Source organism: Pipistrellus hanaki (assembly GCF_964339955.1).
Source record: "Pipistrellus hanaki genome assembly, chromosome: 8".
NCBI lineage: Eukaryota > Metazoa > Chordata > Mammalia > Chiroptera > Vespertilionidae > Pipistrellus > Pipistrellus hanaki.
In genome coordinates, this window is record NC_140510.1 from 27,911,553 (window position 1) to 27,932,741 (window position 21,189).

The 21,189-nt window shown below is 38.4% G+C and overlaps 1 protein-coding gene and 2 pseudogenes across 4 annotated transcripts in view; 2 read left to right on the plus strand and 1 right to left on the minus strand.

Annotated features, from left to right (window-relative positions):
• The window catches only part of ACVR2A (activin A receptor type 2A), a 90,755-nt gene that overhangs the window by 20,281 nt on the left and 49,285 nt on the right, over nt 1-21,189 (plus strand). The gene's annotated exons all lie outside the window — the stretch shown is intronic.
• Nucleotides 2,727-3,199, minus strand: LOC311626878 (guanine nucleotide-binding protein G(I)/G(S)/G(O) subunit gamma-5-like; annotated as a pseudogene). The gene is made up of 2 exons: nt 3,179-3,199; nt 2,727-3,007 (listed from the first exon to the last, which is right to left on the minus strand). The product of its transcript is annotated as a guanine nucleotide-binding protein G(I)/G(S)/G(O) subunit gamma-5-like (transcript).
• LOC311626305 (guanine nucleotide-binding protein G(I)/G(S)/G(O) subunit gamma-5-like) lies at nt 3,399-4,166 on the plus strand (annotated as a pseudogene). Its single transcript has one exon. The product of its transcript is annotated as a guanine nucleotide-binding protein G(I)/G(S)/G(O) subunit gamma-5-like (transcript).

Genomic DNA, 21,189 nt, shown 5'->3' on the forward strand with positions numbered 1-21,189 from the left:
AGGGCAGTGTGACTTTCTTTGAACCTGTTCTGCCAAAGTTGCTTCCCCTTGCACCACTCTGATATCAGCTGCTGTTGCTGAGATCCCTTAAAACTTACGATTTGGTAAAAAATGCTGAGTTAACAAATTGTGTTGCTAATGGTCTACCATGGTTCATGTAGCTGATATAACAAACTTTTTCCACCCCTTATTTAAAAGTAGTTGTTTGTTCAAAACAAAAGTTGTCCTTTTGGTTATGCAATGATCCAGAATCAGAACTAGGTCAAAATTCGTTTGCTCTTATCACCACTTGAGTAATTAGTGAATCAAATGATCAAAGTATGTGGTTCTTTTAAAAATGATTGTACTTTGATTCTTAGAGGTTGAATTAATTGAAATTTGCTCATGTAGAAGTAAATAAATATAAATTCTTTTGACTCATAGTTGGAAAATAATTTAATGATAGTGGTCATTATTATTCACTTTTTGCCTGTTGTGGATGAGTGAAGAAGAACATGCCGGATAAATATAAATGGTTCTGGCATTTGGATTTATGGTTCCCTTGCCCATGTTCAGAATAAAACATTGATAAAAACGTGTAATACATACTTTGCTTTTCCAAATCCAAGGACTTCAGTTTTCTTTTACTATAACTTAAGTTTTGGATTAGCTTGCAGAAAACTGAAAGATGCTGAAAAGAATATGAAGAAAAGGAAATCTCTCATTTCTATGTGTTAGACTAGGAAAAGAATGAATGAAATGTGGCAAATGAGTAGTAGAATCTAATAAATCCTTAGGGATTTGGTTTGAATTTAAGTCACTGAATTTATGGAAAACTAATATTGTTGTATCTTTAGTTCATTTAGCCATAATTGAAATCAATAAACATTTTAAGGGTACCTTCTGTGGGCTTCTCAGTTTTGCAAAAGGAATATGAAGTCTTTTGATTGAAAAATATTTGATACATTAAATTATTAAAATTAATTAGTGTCAGGCATTAAGGGATATTTCTCTCTCTCTCTTTCAAGGTTTCGGTTATTTTTTAGAACTTCACTGGGTGAGGAATGCTTTTCATATTCTCTTTGATCTCATCTTTTGAGTTCTTCTTGGCTTTTTTCTTCCTGAACTTATTGCTGCTAAAAAAAAAAAAAAAAAAAAAAAAGTACCAGAACCATGAGGGAAGGGATTTATGGCACTCATGTTTATCACTGCATTCTAGTGTTCAGTTTAGGTTTTGAATAAATTAATGTGAAAGTCTCCCTTCTTCCTCTCACTATCCAGTTTCTTGAAAGGTTTCTATCCTACATTGGCTTCACATTTGTACCTTTTGTTTCTTCTTCAGCCATTGGTATCCCAAAGTAAATGAAATAATTCCCTCAAACTTAATGATTTTCTCCCTCAAACTTAATGATTTTCTAATAGTCTAATCTAAAGATTGTTATCTATATTTGGTTATCACTTGACTTTCCTGTAACTTTGATACTCTTGTCTCTCTGTTCTTTTTTGTGCCTTTACTCTCAGTTTTTCTGTCCACTGCCCCTCACCACCTCAATATTCATTCTGCCCATCCTTTTAGTTTTTTGTTTCTGAGTGCAGTTGTTAAGGAATTCTTAGTCTACTTGTCCTTCCCTGCTGAAGTAATCCCACCTCTTTCATTAGTTGTCCTATATATATATATTTCAGAGAGGAAGGGAGAGAGGGAGAGGGATAGAAACATCAGTGTTGAGAGAGAATCATTGATTGGCTGCCTCCTGCACACCCCACATTGGGGATGGACTTGCAACTCTGGCATGTGCCCTGCCTGGGGATCAGATCCTCACCTTCTGGTTCATAGATTGACACTCCACCACTGAGCCATGCTGGTTGGGCTTATTGCTAGTTTTTAACTGAATGTATGTGTCCAGAAATATATATATCTGGCTTTGATCTCCCTCTTGAGCTCCAGTAAATATTAAGTATATGTCAGAACTGGGAATATGACATACTATTTAACCTAGACTGCTTATTTGGAGGAGAATGGTTAGTAAACTAGCAATTATGCAGCACATTATATGAGTACCTTGGGACTACTGAAAAAGATGGCCTAATTCAGTTTGAAGAAGTCAGGTAATGTTTTTTCCCTCTGATGCTTGAGGTGATTGTGAAGGATGATTAGGAGTTCACCAGGTGAATAAAGTGGGAAGGGTATTTTATGTTGTCTGTCAAGCCTGGTGGGTGTGCTCCCTATTGAAACAACCCATTATGGAATTTCTAAGGTCTGAGGACATACAGCCTCAGGGCAGAGGATAAGAATCTTCCAGTGGAGCCAATGTCATAGTTGGCAAAATGGTATCTAGCATCAAATCAGGAGGGAAAGGTGACTGTAAGACCAGGGGAGTTAATATCAAAATCTATTACTACTATGTCAAAAGCAGTGAATATAAAGGAATGATTTTAGACTAAGGCTCTGAAAGTTATTTCTGCTACATTTGCCCTTTTCTGTGATATCTGTTTATATTGTAGTAGCGGTTATGATAAAGCAATGCCTCTCAAGCTTTAATGTGTATATGCATCAGTTGGAGATAATGCTAAAGTGCAGATTTTGACTTGGTATCCTGGAGTGGCCCCGAGGTTCTGTATTTCTTATAAGCTCCCAGTGATGCCACTGCTGTTAGTCTCTGTACTTTGAGTAGACAGGGACTATAGGAGCTTTTGAATATTCACTGGTTCAAGAAAAGTGGTTTAGAACACCTTCAAAATTCATTCTACTACAAAAAGGCACAAACTTTCTGGGGTCTGGAAGGGATTGGTACTTGAAGATACTCTAGTCAGCAGAGGGTCATGTTGAGCATTCTGCAGATAATTGTTTCAAATCCGCAACTGCCTGGGAAACCTTCACGCGGTTGAGCCCATCCTCCAGCCAGAGCTGTTGAACCACTTTCTTCATAGCGGTAACACTGGAGGAACCAACATTGATGTTGAATAGCCAGACAAATGCAGAGGAAACAATTAATATGGAAACATGAATATTTATTACATGTTTGAAGAACTGAAATTAGTTCATGAGACCTAGATCATAAGGCATATCAAGGGGCATGGAGCAGCGATGGGATGAGCTTGCAGAGATTTGCAGAGTGTCAGATCATGGAGGGCTTGATTTGTTCAGGAATGTTAACTGCATGTTTGAAGACTGTAGAAGTGTTCTTCCTCAGATTAGAACTTTAGCATAAATAGATGGCATAAGTTTTCAATAAGTTGCAAGGTCAAAGTAGTGGCTCTTCCTGATAGGGACATCAAATAAATAGTTAATGATATAGACCTGAGCTGGAGAGAGATTTGAGTTTCAGCAAGTTGAAAAATAGCCATGAAATCAACTAGGCAGGAGGAAGAATAAAAAGAGAACCAGGTCTGGCCCCCACGGATCCACAACCCACTACCGACCAGTCTGCCTGGCACTCGTGTGCACCATGTCTGGTTCCTCCAGTGTTACCGCTGTGAAGAAAGTGGTTCAACAGCTCTGGCTGGGCTCAACCGCTTGAAGGTTTCCCAGGCAGTTGCAGATTTGAAACAATTCTGTCTGCAGAATGCTCAACATGACCCTCTGCTGATTGTAGTGTCTTCAAGTACCAATCCCTTCCAGACCCCAGAAAGTTTGTGCCTTTTTGTAGTAGAATGAATTTTGAAGGTGTTCTAAACTACTTTTCTTGAACCAGTGAATATTCAAAGAGAGCTAAATCTGAAGCCTGTACAAAAAGCTTACCCTATAACATGTGGCATACTATATAAACTTCTGCTTTTGTTAGTCCTTAACATCTACCTCTCTGAATTTTTGTGAATTTCTATTTCACAAGAATGATTATTTTATATACACTGGCAGCAGCATACAAATAAAATACTTAGAGAGAGAGAACCAGCCCTGGCCGGGTTGCTCAGATGATTATAGCATAGTCCGGATGCACCAAGGCTGTGGGTTCCATCTCTGGGCAGGACACATACAAGAAACAACCAATGAATGCATAAATAAGTGGAATAATGATTGATGTTTGTTTGTCACCCCCACACCCCTTCTTCTCTCATTTTCATGGTAGGGAGAGGAGGAGGAAGAGCTTGTAGAGAAGACCCAGATGTCGCAAGACACAAATATAGTGTCATTGTATTAAATGTACAGAGAGATTTTTCAGTAGTGACAGAGTGATCAAATAAAATAGAGCCTGAAATGTCACAACTAGATTTGTCAGATTATTTGTAATTTTACAAATAATTTGGAGATTATTTGTAATTTTAGCAAGAGACATTCAGTGGAATGGTGGAGACAAAAACCATGTTGTAGAAGATGAGAAGTGAAATGCAGATGAGGAAGTAGGTCCAGCTGTGATCTGTTACTTTTTAAGAAATGTTTGCTGAGAAGAGATGTAGAGACATGGGAAGAACACTAAAGTTGAGATGTTTATGTGCTTGAAATGTTGGTTCAAGAGAGAGCTTATAGAAAGGGAAAGATTAAATTTAAATCTTTTGGAGCCAGAGACTTGGGTACCATCCATCTTTAACACTTACTTCTTTAGTATTGTGCCAAATCTAAGAAATTATTAAATCCTGTAAATTTTACCTTCTGACTATTTGTTGAGTCTCTTCTTGCTTGCCCATTCCCATCATTAGTGTATTAGTTCTTCCCTTACTGTTCCTTGCCTGGACTCTTTTTATTATTATTTTATTTTATTTTTAATATATATTTTATTGATTTCAGAGGGGAAGGGAGAGCCAGAGAGAGAGAGAGAAACATCAATGATGAGAAAGAATCATTGATTGGCTGCCTCCTGCCTGCCCCACACTAGGAAATTGAAACCTGACCTCCTGATTCAAAGGTCAATGCTCAACCACTGAGCCACACCAGCCAGGGAGGTTAAGCTTCTTAATTTCTGTACAGTACTCCCTGGGACTATTTCTTTCTAACTTCATTTCCTACTATTCCCTGCCTTCTACTTTGGTCCTATACCACTAAAAAGTATCTCATCTCTTTCTTGTACCACATACTTGTGTTTTGCTTCTAAATTCAACAGATTTAATACATCCTGCAATTTCTGGGGGACCCTTCTTGTGTAGCACGTTGTTAAGTGCTCCTTTCTGTGTTATCTTAGCGCCATACTCATCCACTTAATGTACTTCTTACATTATTGACATTTCCTCTAGTTTTCTCTCTTCACATTAAATCTGTAAGGGGTTTGTCTAATTCATCTCTGAATTATTTTTTGTGCCTGGCTGAGTGCTGGTAGAGTTATTATTGCTCAGGTCATGCTCATTGATTATATACAAAAAAAAAATATTTGTGGTGGTGGTGGCATTTGACTGGATTTGGGAAGAATGGTAGGATTTCATCAAGTAACCTTTGATGGGGAAGAAGATTCTGTGCATAGTAGCCAGTATATGCAAGAGCATTGAGGCAGTAAATATGATAATATTTATATATATGCTGACTATTCCTTTTAGACAGGATAGAACTAGTAGAAAATGTAATGGGAGGTAGGGTTAGAAAAATAAGTTGGGTACCAATGAAATGAAGCCTTGGATGCTATGCTTTAAGAGTTTATTTTTCCTTTTTTTCCTGTAACAACCCATGTGGAGTGTTAAACTGGGAGGTAATACCAACTCAGAATTTTTAGGAAGGGATCTGTATCTTACTGAAGTATCAGATGTGGATAATTTTCCCCCCCAGTTTTAGTAATTTCTGTTTTTGTTTTTTAGTCTCTTTTCTAAGGATTATAAAATGTTGCCCTTTGTGGATATATCAGTACTTTCTATCATTGTCTTTTAATATCCTTGATGATTTCTAGATTTTTTCCTCATAAATAATAATTTAATAAGGATAGTTTTTATTATTCTTCCTTTGATATTAAAAAGTATTCTAATATTGCAATTTTATGCCTTTAAGAGAACATAATAAAGTTTCTCCCTTTTGGCTTGGTAACTTGCTTTCCAGAATTGCTTTCTGAAATCTGTAAGTCTGGAAGTTTTGCTGTACACATGCTTTTCTGGATTATTCATAAAAATATTAAAATTGATTTTGCATTATTCATAAGAGAGATTGATTATTCATTTTTTCCTTTTGCATATTTCCTTAAGCCAATTTATGAGTACAAGACTATGGAAGGAAATCCAGGGATGTATTTGGGGCACTATTAGACAAGAATAGGTGAGAAAGAGGAATACAGTATAAGGTAACAAGCATTCAAGAGGGATATACCCCTTTACTTTGTTCCTGTAGAGAAAACAGAGCTGTGGTCTATGCTTATACCTAATTAAATAGAGAATTTTATATAAATCTACAGTAAATGTTACAATATAATTTATATTTAAGTGCTGTTACACGAGAAACCAGTTAAACCACCAGCTGAGTAAGAAATCTAGGACCAAAAAAAAAAAAAAAAAAAAAAAAATCACAGCCACAAGATGGTCTGGAAAGCTTTATAAAGAAAATAGGACTTCAGTGAACCTTGAAAAATAAAATTTAGATAGTTGAGAAAGTGGTAGTGTGTGGTGTATTGAGAGATGGGGGAGGAAGAGTGAGGGTAGGCATGCGAATGGTTTATTTGCTCTGACTAGGGTATGAATGTGTATAGGGAGTGTAGGAGAGTATAGGTATGGAGGTTGAGAGAGCTGTATTGAAGATTGAGGAATGTGTGAGAGGAGAGGATGTGAGGGTGTGTGGGAGTTGTGAAGGTGTGTGGAGGTGTGTAAGAGGAAGGTATGTATAAGGGTGTGAGAGTATTGTGGATGTTTGAGGGTGTGTGTGTGTGTGTGTAGGGATGTGTGGAGAAGGGGTGGGAGGATATGAGGATGTATGTGAGTGTGAGAAGAGGGTATGTGTGGAAGGTGTGAGTGTTTTTTTTCAAAGCAAAATAATAGTGGAGTGCAAAATGTCTAAAGTGTAAGGAAACCTTCAATATGCAGACATGCCTTCAATATTCAGACATTAGTTGTTGTACTCTCATGCAGCATAGCATTTAAGTGTTGGCTTATTTCTTCCTTCTTCTAATATTCTACTTGGTCATCTCTGGTATTTCTTTAATCAAAATGTACTTTTAATCTCAAATAATTCTACCCATCTGTGCCTTGAAAAAAAAAATTAGTCTGAGTAAAATATACCTTCTCAGAATGCTGAATCTAACAAGCAACTTCTCATTTTTCTTGTTTGAACATTTGCAATTTGAGAGCAGATGTCAGACTTTGTATCCACCTATGTAGCATCCTGTGGACTATCTGGGACCAAGTTTCACCTTTTAGTAAAAGTGACTGTAAAGTCACTCTTTATTGATTCTGAATATTATAGGTAATTATCATAAATCTTTCAGTTGCAAGAACTGTTTTTTCTCACTTGAGTTTATTCTCATTTCTTTCTCCTGGCTGTATCGTGAAGACCCACTTCTTCCTTCTTCCCTTTTAATGAACTTCCTTTTGCATTACTTTTTGTTAAGACTCTGGGCATATGTGCCATTATTTTCCTTGAATGTACTCCTTTTTAGATAATCAGATATCTTTATAAATATAGCTAGAATCTTTTTCATAAGCTACTATGGAATCTTTTTCATAAACTTCTATTCTTTAATTCATCACATTTCTCATTACTTGGCTTACAAATAAGCATAAATTTATTTTTTAAAATTTCAAAAATTTTGATATGTTCACTATTCAGAATGGATTGCAGATTCCCCATGGACAGAAAAAGATGATTCTGTTTTTTCAGGGGTCTATTTCCATACATTTTGCATACTCCAAGCACTTAGATATGGTTGGTACTCCTGTGCCTAGATCTCATATGTGGAAAGGTGTTTCTCTTGCTATATTGCAAGTTGTATGATAGTTCATATACTTGTGGAATTTTATGATATTAAATATTGTGTTAAGACAGTTTTTCTTCCCTTTTGGTCAATGTTGAATAAATGCTAATGAGTTAATACATTATTATTAATTAAATTAACTCTATCCTATACTTACTTTCTGCTCATCACTTTTTTTCGAAACCTAAATTCTAAGGCCCCCGATGGGACATAAAGAAATAATTTAAATTTTAAATCAGGGTTTTAGTTAACATTTTTTATCAGGAAAATTTGCAGAACATCAAGCATAGGTGTTGATGCATTTATGGATGTGTATTTAATTATAGGTAAATTTTTGCAGCTGGTATATCAATATTTGTGAAAGAAAAAAGTAATGAAAAGCCTTGCTAAATGCTTCGGGTAAGTCCTAGTAAGCAAACTCATGAAACAGCTGCTTTTAAGCCTTGTATTGTACAATCTTTTCAGTGTCAGTGGAATTGAGCAGATATGTATTGAAAAACTCATTTTATAAATATTCTGAGGACTAAGTCCCTACTTAACCATCTGTTAAGATTTCATTTTCAAGTCAAACTTACCTCATGCTTTTTGGGATCATTTTAAATTGCTGCTCACATTGCCTTTTTCATGTTCAAGTTGACATTTTTTCTCTTTTCTGCTCATTCTCTTGTTACTTTTTCATTTATATTCCTTGTGACTTGATTTTGTTGGTCTTTGACTAGAGTAGGAGAAAAACAGTTTATCAAATGCCTACTATATTAAGGGCCCTTATTGATAAAAATTGCTTGCTCTCCAATGCATGTTTTCTTTCTTTCTTTCTTTTTTTTTTTTTCAATGCATGTTTTCTTACCCCACATAGTGGCAGACCTGATCATGCACTTTCCATTTCCATCTTTGAATTAGCATTGAAAACGTAAGTTCATGGTTTGGTATGTATTTGTTTATTCTCCAAAAGTAAAATTTAATGACTGATGGCTAACTTCTTAAATGTGTCCTACTTACCAGTTTTGCATCTGTAAAAAGGAGTCGTATGTTATTTTTTCCACATTGAATGTATTATGTAAAGTCCATTTAAAAGTAAAATGTACCTTGATGTAAAAAGCTTCTTATTATGTCTTAATGGAGTATTGGATTCCGTGGATAATTCAGAATGCTTAGTAGTTGACCTTAAGCATTGATAGCTTATACTTTATTGTACTTTATATTTTCAGACAGAGTATTTCTCAACAGAAACCTCTGTCTTGCTTCTTTTGCAGTCTGACATTAACAGACTGCCAGGCTTTTTCATCTGATGTTTTGATTTATCATTGCCACTTCTGCAAATTCAGGAAAGCCGTCATTAATGTATCTCTTGGCTCAGACAATTAAAGAAGTATTGTTATGACTTCTTCCTTTGATCCAGATGCTTCTAGATGACCATGGTTGGAGTCTGATTCACCTACCACTGCCTTTAGGTCATCTGGTTGAATAGGATTTGTGGCAGATGCTGTTTTAAATATGTCCTTTCTTAGAAATGTATGTTCTAAGTCCTAGAATTACATATACATGTGGTTTTTGCATATAGATACTTTAGCAATAGAAGTTATACTTGTCTTCTTATAGTTTCTAGGATTTTCCTTTTCCATTGTTAGAGATAGCCATTGTCTTACCTTCTTGGGAGCACTTCTATGTACTTGGGAGTACATAAAAGAGAACAATAGGAAAAATTTCAGAGAATAATTTCCAAGTATAGGAGAGGACTAGTTTTAGAATAGTCAGGGTGGTTATGTGCCTTTGAATAGCTCATTTACTAGACACCTAACTTGTAGTTCTCACTTTGGAGACATTTATGAGTTTCATTCCAGGTAGTGTTCCTTGAAATGCATTCATATATTATTTATTAGGGGCCCCATTGCACAAGATTCATGCACTAGGGGGGAGGGGTTGGGGAGAGGGGCAGTGTCCCTCAGTCTGGTCTGCACCCTCTCACAATCTGGGAGCTCTCAGGGGATGTCTGACTCAGAGGATGTCTGTCTGATGGCTTAGGCCTACTGCTCGTCAGCTGTGAGCCGGGCTTCTGGGCTTCTGGCTGAGTGGCACTCCCCCTGTGGGAGCTCACTGACCACCAGGGGGCAGCTCTTGCGTCAAGAGTTTGCCCTCTAGTGGTTAGTGCATGTCATAGCCACTGGTTGTTCCACCGTTCAGTCTATTTGCATATTACCCTTTTATTATATAGGATGATTAATTATTTTAGATATTTTTATGGGAAGATACAACTTTTAAGCAATGGTTGAAAATAGAGTGGGTATGTTCTAAGAAGCTCTTATATGACACTAGAGGCCTGGTGTATGAATTCGTGCACGGGTGAGGTCCCTCTGCCTGGCTGGCAATTGGGGCCAATTGGGGCAGTCTTGACCAATCCCAGTTGGGGCTGGCCTGGTTGGGAGGAGGGACCATGGGAGGTTGGCTGTAGGAACTCACTAACCACTGGGGACCAATTCCTGTGTTGAGCGTCTGCCCTCGGGTGATCAGTGTGCATCATAACTACGGGCCAGTTGTCCAGTCATCTGGTTGTAATGGTCACTTAGGCTTATATATATACTAGAGGTTCCTCAGCCTGGCAAGTGATCGGGGCTGATCTGGGCTGTCTTGCTCAGTACTGATCTGGGCCGATTGGGGTCACTGGCCAGGGGGAGGGACCTCGGGAGTTTGGCCAGCTGGCAGGACCATGGGAGGTTGGCTGTGGGAGTGCACTGACCACCAGGGGGCAGCTCCTGCATTGAGCAGATTGCCCCCTTGTTGTCAGTGCCTATAATAGCGACCAGTCGTTAGGCCAACCAGTTGTAATGGTTGCTTAGATTTTTATATGGACAGACAGATGTGTTATATATAATGAGAACATTAGGCCAGTTTAGCTCAGAATGATGTACTGTCTAAAGCAGTGCTGTCAAAGAACAGTGTAAGCTACAAAATGGACTTTTAGATTGTCTGGTAGCCACTTTTAAAAAAGTAAAGATAAAAACATTAATTTTTTAATAATACTAGGGGTCCAGTGCATGAACTCATTAACCTTGAAAAGAACTGTGGGGCCATGAGGCTGCAGTAGGCACAGAGGTGGGTCTCAGCCCATGTTCTGAGCCTCTGCCCGCCCCTCCGGCCATGGCCCCCGATCCCCTGCCTGCCAGCAGCCCTTCTCCCACTACCACCGCTCCCATGCACTGAAGGCGTCTGCGCCACTCGCACCCGCTGACAGCGCAGAGCGATTGGATTGACACCAGCAGCAGGTACAAGCCGGGCTAGCGCCATCAGTGGGTGTGAGCAGTGGCTGCTGCCCCTGTTACCCTTTAGCAGCAGGGGGAAATGAAGAAGCCCTCAGGGGTGATCAGGGCTGGCAGCTGCTGCTAGCACCCACTGATGGTGCTGAGTAATTGGGACTGGTACCAGGCCGGCTGTGGGTGCGAGCAGGGCTGGAACTGGCAGTGGGTGCAAGCAGAAGCTGGTGCTGGCAGCAGGTGAGAGTGTTGAGCAGGACTGTGGTGTGCAGGAGCAGAGAATTTTCAGTAACCACTGGTGGCTCGCCCTTATAACAGCAACCGGTGCCCCGCCTTGGTCTGTCGCCCCCACTCACCTGCTCCACCATCCCACCACGGCCAGTGCCCTCCATGTTTCGCACATCCCCCTGGTGGTAAGCGCACATCATAGTGACCAGTTGTTCCCTTTGCTACACTGTTGGATCTATTTACATATTAGCCTTTTATTATATAGGATAGTTTATTTAACTCAGGATATTAAAAATATTTCAACAAGTAATCAATATGAAAATTATAGAGTGTTTTTCTATTTTGTAATAAGTCTTTGAAATTTGGTGTATATTTTACACTTACTGCCAACTCAGTTTAGATTAGCCACATTTTAGTGCTCAGTAAGCACATATGGTGAGTGGCTATTATATAGGACAGCTTAGGTCTAAGTGGTTGGTGAAATTATGGTGATACCAGGAAATTGGAAAAGCATAGGAGGTCACATGGGATCACATGTGAATCACTAAGATGGACTAGCACAGGGAATTCTATATGAAACTGAAATTTCAGGAGAGAGCCAGATAGGGAAATTGGTATGAAACAGCTTTGGTAGATGGAGGGAAAACATCTGGAAAATGAGAATAAGAGAGATTCAAAAGATGAAAATAGGAAATGGCAGAAATTGACAATGGGCAATCCTTTATAATAAAGAGGTAATATGCAAATTGACCCTCATGCCCTCACAAGATGGCTGCCTATAACCAGGTCAACAATGGGGTCAGTGAGGGACAACCAAACGACTTAACAAGCAGGCTACGTAAGGCAACCAAACTGGCAGGGGGGTTAGTGAAGGATGACCAAACCACTGAACAAGCAGGCTGTGTGGGGTGACCAGGCTGGCGGGGGGGTGGGGGAGGGCATGAGGGGTGACCAGGCTGGCATGGGGTGGGCAGTTGGGGGCAACCATGTCAGCAGGAAGGGCTGTTGGGGGTGGCCAAGCTGGCGGGGGGCAGGGGACAGTTGGCTACCAGGCCGACAGAGGGGAGCAGTTGGGGGCGACCAGGTCGGTGTGGGGGGCAGTTAGGGGTGACAAGGCTGGTGGGGGAGTGTAGTTGGGGGCAAGCAGGCCAGCGGGGGGGGGGGGGCGGCAATTGGGGGAGATTAGGCTGGCAGGAGGGGCAGGATGGGGTGACCAGGCTGACAAGGCAGGCAGTTAGGGGTGATCAGGCTATCACACAGAGGCAGTGAGGGGTGATCATGCTGGCAGGAGGGGACAATTAGGGGCCACCAGGCAGGCAGACAGGTGAGCAATTAGGAGCCAGCCATCCAGGATTGTGAGAGGGAAGTCTGACAGTCAGACATCCCCCAAGGGGTCCAAGATTGGAGAGGGTGCAGGCTGGGCTAAGGGACATATTCCACCCCCCCCCCCCCCCGAATTTCATGCACCAGGTCTCTAGTATTCTATAAGAGGAACAAGGTGATTGATTATCATTGAAAACATGTTTCCTAATCAAGGGCTTTTAGCCTATGCTATGTCATTACAGTTTGGAAGAAAGCAGTAGTTACTCATAATGGCACCCAAGAGAAACCATTGAGATCAGCAGATAAAATTGATTGCAGAGAAATAATATGAGTAGCAGGGAGGCAGTAGAGTGTGATTTACACTAATATAGTAGAGAGGAAGGGTCTGAGGTAAATGATTGATTTTTATAAAATAAGAACCGGATAGAGTTCTTAGTGACTTAGGAGCAAATGAAAGATGCAGAATATTATATCAAAATTTATTGCTTTGGCAATGACTAAGACTTAGGGACATTGTCCACAGTATGTGAGGGAGGTTAAGTAAGAGCTCATGCTTTTAACTTCGGTCCAGTCCTAGCCTGACAACTTAACTTTATATTCCGTGGCAAATTATTGCCACCCAAGCCTCAGTTTCTTCACAAAATAGGCAGAAATAGTATCTACTTCATAGAACAATATAGATTAAATGAGATTATGTATGTAGTGACCTTGACTAGTATGACACATCTTCCTGTTATTCTTAGTTTGGAATGTCCAGAGGAAGGAAAAAGTTACAGTAGTGTGTGTTTGGAGTACATGCTCACACCATTATCTACTAAGTTATTACCCCTAAAAGCAGTTTTCAGAGTTCAGCTTGGTGAAACCTCTTGATAATTGATGACAATTTGTTTTACCCGTAATTAAAATTAAGTGAAGAAAGATTTTCTAAGTTTTGTTTTATGAATGGTGTTGGTAGTGAAAATGACAATACAAGTCTGGGATTGAGTCCCAGCTACACCACATAATGATCTAATAATCATTTATCTTTCTGGGACTCAGTTGAGATTGAATTAATTAGTGAGTCTCAAGCTATGGTTCGAGGACTTCCCAGCATTAGAATCACCTTGAGTACTGGATAAAAATTCTTGAGCCCCACGTTAGACCACTGAAATAATCTCTGAAGGCAGTGCCAAGGAGCTTTTGTTTAGTACTCAAGTGTAGTTGATTCACACCACATCTAACCACCAGAAAAAGTGATTCCAAGATCTGTTTGGTTCAAGTATGAATCTGTACATTGCTTTATAAGCCTAGAGTAGGAGTTGGATAAAAATAATAATATATATTTCTATTTACCATGTAAAATTGTTGTGACGCTCAAGTAAAATACCTTTTAAGTTTGTAAAATTAGGTTTAAGTGAAAAAAACAAACACACACACACCAAATTTTAGAATCCTATAGGTTGTAATATATATAATACATATTATACATGCATGTGTTATAATTTGAAATACTTAAGTATATAGGCAGTGATTCTTGGCTATAAATCTATAGTGATTTATCCGTTGGAGTTTTGGTGGATTACAGGTCAAGTTAAGTGTTTGATACCAGATTTCCTATGCACAAAATGAGTTTATTTTTTTATCTCCCAAGTCTCATTTAATTTTTTTTTTTTGCTTTTATTAGTCATATAGAGGCTATGCAGGATTATAGACAATCAAACCAGATGAATATGCAATTTGAAATTAATACTTATAATTTTTAAATTTAGAGTTTTAAAACTTGTAATATTAGTACTATCAATATTAGGAATAATTCTTAATAATATTAATATTAGAAATATTTTTTAAAATCATTTCTGTGATCTTTGTTTAAAGTAGAAACCCTGGTTAGGGATTATCTGTAACCTACCATTAATACTCTTTTTTTCCATCAGTAACCCCCTTTGGTCTCAATAGGAAAAAAACAACCCAGAACATAAAGCCACCCCGCTGCAATGGTACGCTCTCTGGGGGTAAAATATAATCCCTTGTTTTCTTTATTTCCAGAGAACAGACTATTATTAAATATTTCTTTTGTATTGGTCACAGTATTTCATGCTTACAACATTCTTGTTTTCATGTCTAATGTCTACACATCATTTAATATATAGAAATGCTTATTAAAAATGTAGCATCTCAGAAAAAGAACATACTTTTAGAGAATTTGATTGAGTGGTTCTGGATTGGGTCCCAGAAATCAGCATTTTGGTGATTTTGTTGGAGGCTGTGTAGGTTCTACACTGGAAATACTGCTCTGAGATTCTTGTTGCCTCTAGAGGCATAAATTGTAGGTTCTGGCTCCATTGCATAAATTAAGAATAGCATGCTTCCAGCTTGTAATGGCCATAAAAATGTTACAAATCCAAACTTCACCTGTGTTTGTGTGTGTTTTTCTCAGTAACTCAAGATAATATTAACACAGATGTCAAATGAAGGGGATAAACCTACCACCTGCAGATTAAAGCTGTTTATTATCACAGAAAACATTTTTATAAGAAAGAACAATATAGAACATGGCTGGCTCTTAAAGTAGTTTGTCTATATGTCTCAGCCTTTCTTTTTAAGTTAGCTTTGGGGATCCCAAACCATTACAATCTATTAGTGAAAGCTGTTAAGATTTTGTGGTGAAATAAATAAGGGAGAAGAAAATAGGGTAACAGGCAGTGTCTGTCACTTCTTTTAATAAAAAATATTGAGCCCTAACTGGTTTGGCTCAGTGGATAGAGCATCAGCCTGCAGACTGAAGAGTCTCAGGTTTGATACCAGTCAAGGGCATGTACCTTGGTTCCTGGCACATCCCCAGTAGGGGGTGTGCAGGAGGCAGCTCATCGATGTTTCTCTCTTTGATGTTCCTAACTCTCTATCCCTCTCCCTTCCTGTCTCTGAAATCAATAAGAAAAGAAAAAAAAATCTAAAGTATATTAAAAAAAGAAAAGAAAAACTATTGAGCTTTATTGTATGTCTGTTAATATGCTCCTGCAAGTATCTTTCTCAGCACTGGCATTGACCTCGTGAAAGGATTAAATGCCTTTATTCCCATGAACAGTCCAGGTTTTGGTCATTTTTCCTGTTCCTCATTTAAGCAGTCTGATCACTCATTATTTCTGGTTTGTTTTTTTTTGTTTGTTTGTTTTTTTGTAATATGTCTCATTTTTTGTCTCTCCCTGTCTTCTCCCTTTTTACTGTATGGTATAATTATAAAATTAACTAAATAGTGTACAAAAACTTAAAAATTCCTAAGTATTAAAGTAAGCAAAAAGTTAAAATTTGGTTTGGTAAAAAGCAGTGATGCTCCTTTTTCTCTTAGTTTATCCTCAGGTGTTATATATATGTCATTAGTGCTTATTATATTTGAAAATGCTAATGTTAGAGGTGGATCTTGGATTGTGTGGCATCTAGAGCATTACTTTCATCAGATTATCACTGTAATTCTCTTCATTGGATTTATGAGACTTCTAACACCTATAGATATGTAAATTCTCATTGGGCTCAAACTTTTTTTCAATTACTGCTTGCATTTAGTATTACTTTGTATTTCATGTGCATAGCGTAGTGGTTAAACAGTCATATACTTTACAAAGTGGGCCCCTTCCCCCCATATTTCTAGTAACCACCTGGCACCATATATAGTTATTACAGTGTTATTGGGGCTCAAACATTTATTGCAGTTGTTCCCTGTTCTTAATTTGTTTTTAAAAAGCAAAATTGTGCTTTACTGTAAATTGAGTCAGGTGGGCAGAAGTGCTAAATGAAAAGAATGTGAATTCCACCAGGAATTGGTCTTCAGACTTTGTGGAAGGCCAGGGATTAGAATTGTTGACCCCTGAGTCACCAGCCAGCCAGCTGCTTAACTGAGAACAACTCTCATGGATGCAGTTGTTATCCAAGTCCTTTCAACTGCTTTTTGTTTCCATCCTTTTCTTCTGTCCTGTTGTTCCTGTCCCTTCCCTCTGTCTTCTCAGTGTGCAAATGCATCACTTAGTATGACAAGGGATAACAATTGTAGCATTATTATTAAAGTCTCTGTGTCTCTGAATTCCTTTGCTTTCTGCTTACATATGTTCTGATCCCAGACTTCCATTCCAAGGGTAGACCTGAATCTAAACATTGGCCAGCTGGTGTCCTTAGTTTCTGGCACTGGGAAAGTGGCTTTTAACTTGAAGAAAAGAAAGTACCCTATGTTTTCACTTCTTTAAATCTTATTTTGGTATCTTTCAGTGGCTCACTAGTAAGAAAATTTTGTCCCATGTTTAGATGTTTCAGAAATAAAGGACTAGTAACAACCCAATAATTGTTAGGGTTTTGACGGTCTTTGTTCTTTAAGAGAAGGATGGATATAAACATTTCTGAGTGGTGTAATTGCATTCAAGGTGAGCTAATAGAATTCTTTTAAAATACTTAACTTATTAGAACAGAAACAAGGATATAACAACGTGTTCACTCTTCCACTACAGTAGGTCCTACGGTGCAACGTTGCGTGATTTTCGCTGTAAGTTGGAACCCACCTGCATACGCACCTACGTCACTCACATGGAGCACATACACAGCGTAATGAATTGAAACAGTAAAAGAGAATTTAAAAGGAAGATAAAAATTCCTGATCTTTACTTGCGGTAAATAAGTAATAAAAAACATAAAGCACATATGTCGTATGTCAAAATGATGGAACTTTTTTTTTTTTCTTAAATGTATTTTATTGATTTTGTACAGAGAGGAAGGGAGAGAGATAGAGAGCTAGAAACATCGATGAGAGTCATCGATCAGCTGCCTCTTGCACACCCCCTACTGGGGATGTGCCCGCAACCAAGGTACATGCCCTTGACCTGAATCGAACCCGGGACCCTTCAGTCTGCAGTCCGATGCTCTATCCACTAAGCCACACCAGCCAGGGCAAAATGATGGAACTTTTTAAAAAATAAATAAATAAAATGGGAGATGGCAACATAACCACGAAACGATGTACATCGAATCTGACATAATCCAAGGACTGCCTGTATTAGATTAAAAGTAAATAGGGAGATGAGCCAAAACCGGTTTTTGGACTTAAAGGTCCCAAGTTCAATTCCACTCAAGGGCATGTACCTTGGTTGTGGGCACATCCCCAGTGGGCTTTGTGCAAGAGGCAACTGATCGACGATTCTCTCATGTTTCTAACTCTCTATCCCTCTTTCTTCCTCTCTGTGAAAAATCAATAAAATATATATTTTTAAAAAAAGTAAATAGGGAGATGAATGTGGTAATGAAACGGTTTCATGTTTTTATTGTGATGTATGCAGAAACCTACACATCTGAAAAAAATTGCTTAGAATTAACATACACTCGCATGCGCCCACATGTATGTGGACACACATACACACAAATAAGGATAAGTAAACTATGGAAATCTGAATCTGGTGGGTTATATCAATGTCAATATCACCCTATATAAAAAAATCCTAATATGCTAAGTGTCTGACCATTTAGCCATTCGACCAGTCACTATGACTGCACTGACCACTGAGGGAGCAGATGCTCTGACTGTTAGGTTTAGCTTGCTGCTGGGGTCCGGCCAAGCAGGACTGAGTGAGATGGGCCAGACACGCCCTGGAACTCTTCCATGATCCTGGCCCCAATTGGCCCCATTGGGCAAGATGGGTCAGACATGCCCTGGAGCCCTCCTTCAATCCCTCCCCAGCCCTGTAGGGTCCAATCAGGAATGGGCAAAACGGGCTGGGCATGCCCTGGAGCCCTCCTTCAGTCCCTCCCCGGCCCTGATTGTGCACTGGCAGGGTCCATCAGCCTGGCCTGCACCCTTTCACAATCCGGGATCCCTTGGGGGATGTCGGAGAGCTGGTTTTGGCCTGATCCCCACCGACCAAGCTAAGGTGCACCGGGCCTCTATTATAATTTTATAATTTTACTAGAGGTCCAATGCATGAAATTTGTGTAAGAGTAGGCCTTCCTTCTCCCAGCTGCTGGCGCTCACTTCCCTCTGGCACCTGGGACTTGGACTTCCCTCAGGCTGTCAGCAGGTACCCAGGACCTGAGCTTTCCTCCAGCCACCAGCAGGTACTTGGGACCTAGGCTTCCCTCACAGTCCCAGCTTCATCCGGAAGAACGTCTAGTCTAATTAGCATATTATGCTTTTATTAGCCTAATAAAAGAGTAATATGCAAATTGACTGTCACTCCAATACACAAAGATGGCTGCCCCATGTGGACACAAGATGGCCACCACAAGATGGCCTGCAGAGGAGGGCAGTTGGGGGTGACCAGGCCTGCAGGGGAGGACAGTTAGAGGCCACCAGGCCTGCAGGTAAGGCAGTTAGGGGCAGTTGGACTGGCAGAGAGCAGATAGGTGTCGATCAGGCTGGCAGGCAGAAGCAGTTAGGGGCAATCAGGCAGGCAGGCAGGTGAGTGGTTGGGAGCCAGCAGTCCTGGATTGTGAGAGGGATGTCCAAGATTGGACAGGTGCAGGCTGGGCTGAGGGACACCCTCCCCCCCAATGCATAATTTCGTGCACCGGGCCTCTAGTTATAGATAAGATATTACCACTGGGGGGAAACTAGTTAAGAGTAAATGGGGTCTCCCCTGATCCTCATTATGTTATTCCATATAATTGCTTGTAAATCTATCATTTTTTTTTAAATAAAATAGGTAAATAGTTTAACTTTATTTAATATTTTTCAATTCTACTTCTCCTGGGTTGTTTGTCATACTGCTGAACACAAAGTTTCTTTTATTATTAGCTTAAGTAAACAGGAGTTTTTCTAGTTTTATTAATCAGATACAGGTACTAGCATATTAGAAAATAGTTAATCGTTTACATAGTAAAAAGTATCAATTATTGCTTGTTGAAGTAAACATGGATTGTTTTCAGTATAAACATAACATTTCAAGTGAAAGTTTTATTAGTGAAGGTGATAAAAAATCATGGACTAAATATAGTATGCTTTATAGATACTTATATTTCTAAAGGAGGCTGGTCTTGATTATTTTCTGTAACTTTGATCTTGATTAAAACTGTTAGTGTCACATTTATCATACTTGATTAAAACTATTAGTGTTACATTTATCATACTGCTGTTTTTACTTTTCAAAAACTATATTAACTACTGACTGGTTAATATAGAGAAATGTGAATTCTTACAGTAAAAATTATTGCCTGTAGTATGTTTTGTTTCATTAAATTTGTGGAGGAAAAAATCTATTGAGATATTATTAAAATAATTCTTTGTGGTAATTAACGTAGAACAGAATTGTTAGATTTTGGGCTGTATTAATATATCAAGACTATTAAAGTATTAATTTTTTTTCTTTCAGTTTAGAAGGTAAAGATTAAAGCTAGATTGGAGAAAATATTTTAAAATTATGTGAAGGATTTAGATTAAATATACTTATCTGAATTTTTTGCTTAGTATTGTTTGTGTTTTGGAAGAAGAGTGCATGTTTTTCTATTACTGTGACTTAGATATTTTCAGAGAAGGTTGTTAGACTTAAGGGCTCTTACTTGTTTCTTATGGATTAAATAGTAAATGAGGCTTTCTTTAAATCAACTGGTTATTATAAGTTTTTAAAAGTTTACATACAGATCAGTAGTTTCTTGGGAATAAAGAAGATGGTAAATATATGGTTTTTGTTTTTAAATCTTACTGAATGCAGCCAAACAGTTCTCAGTATCTAGGAACTATTTCCAAACTAGTTTAATTTTGTTCACTTTATGATCTGGTAATTTCAACTTTTTAAAGCATTTTCTCAATGTTTTAACTGCATTCTGCTATCACCTCCATTAAACGGGGTTAGAGATAAGGAGGGTGGTTGTACTAGTAGAAAGACTGTATCAAGGCCTGAAAGATTTTGATGTTCAAAGGAAGTTCACTTGTCTAGTGTGAATTGAAGAGGAGCCAAACTGTGGAAGGTCTGTTCACATTTATTTTTAAGGCCAAAGGCAGTGGGAAGCCCTTTAATGGCTTTAAATTTCGGGAGAGACTTGATTTTGTTCACTTTAATAAAGGATCTGACTTTGGATGAAGAAATGATTGGATGGGATAAAAGTAGAAGCTGGGAAATCACTTAGGAAGACTATTGCTCCTCTTCAGGAAGATATATTGGTGACTTGCAGTAATAAATAATCTTCTTACTCCACTGACTCCTTCAAAAACTTGTTTAGATTTTCTCTAATTCTTTTACTTATGATTTAAGTCTCAAACCTGATTTTGGTCTTTTTCGTTTGTTTGTTTCAGCTATATATAAATTTTTATTTGACAAGACAGGTAACATTATTATTTTATTAAGGGTGCTAGTATGAATTTCTTTATAGCTAGTATGACTTAATGGAGGATTTATTAATCCTTACTATCTATTAATGAGTTTATATGGCTGCTCTTAATATCAAAGTGATGACTAGTGAGCACTTTCTATGCTGTCCGTATATTCACTTTTTATTCATTACTCATCTTTTTATTTTCTAAATTTAGTCTAAGACAAAAGTTACTTTTTTTTAGAGGTATTAAAATCATTTTTTTTCTTTTAAATAAAGAACATTGCTAAAGATAAAAGTTCCCTGGTCTTGGCAGTTTTCTGATTATTTATCTAGTATTCCTG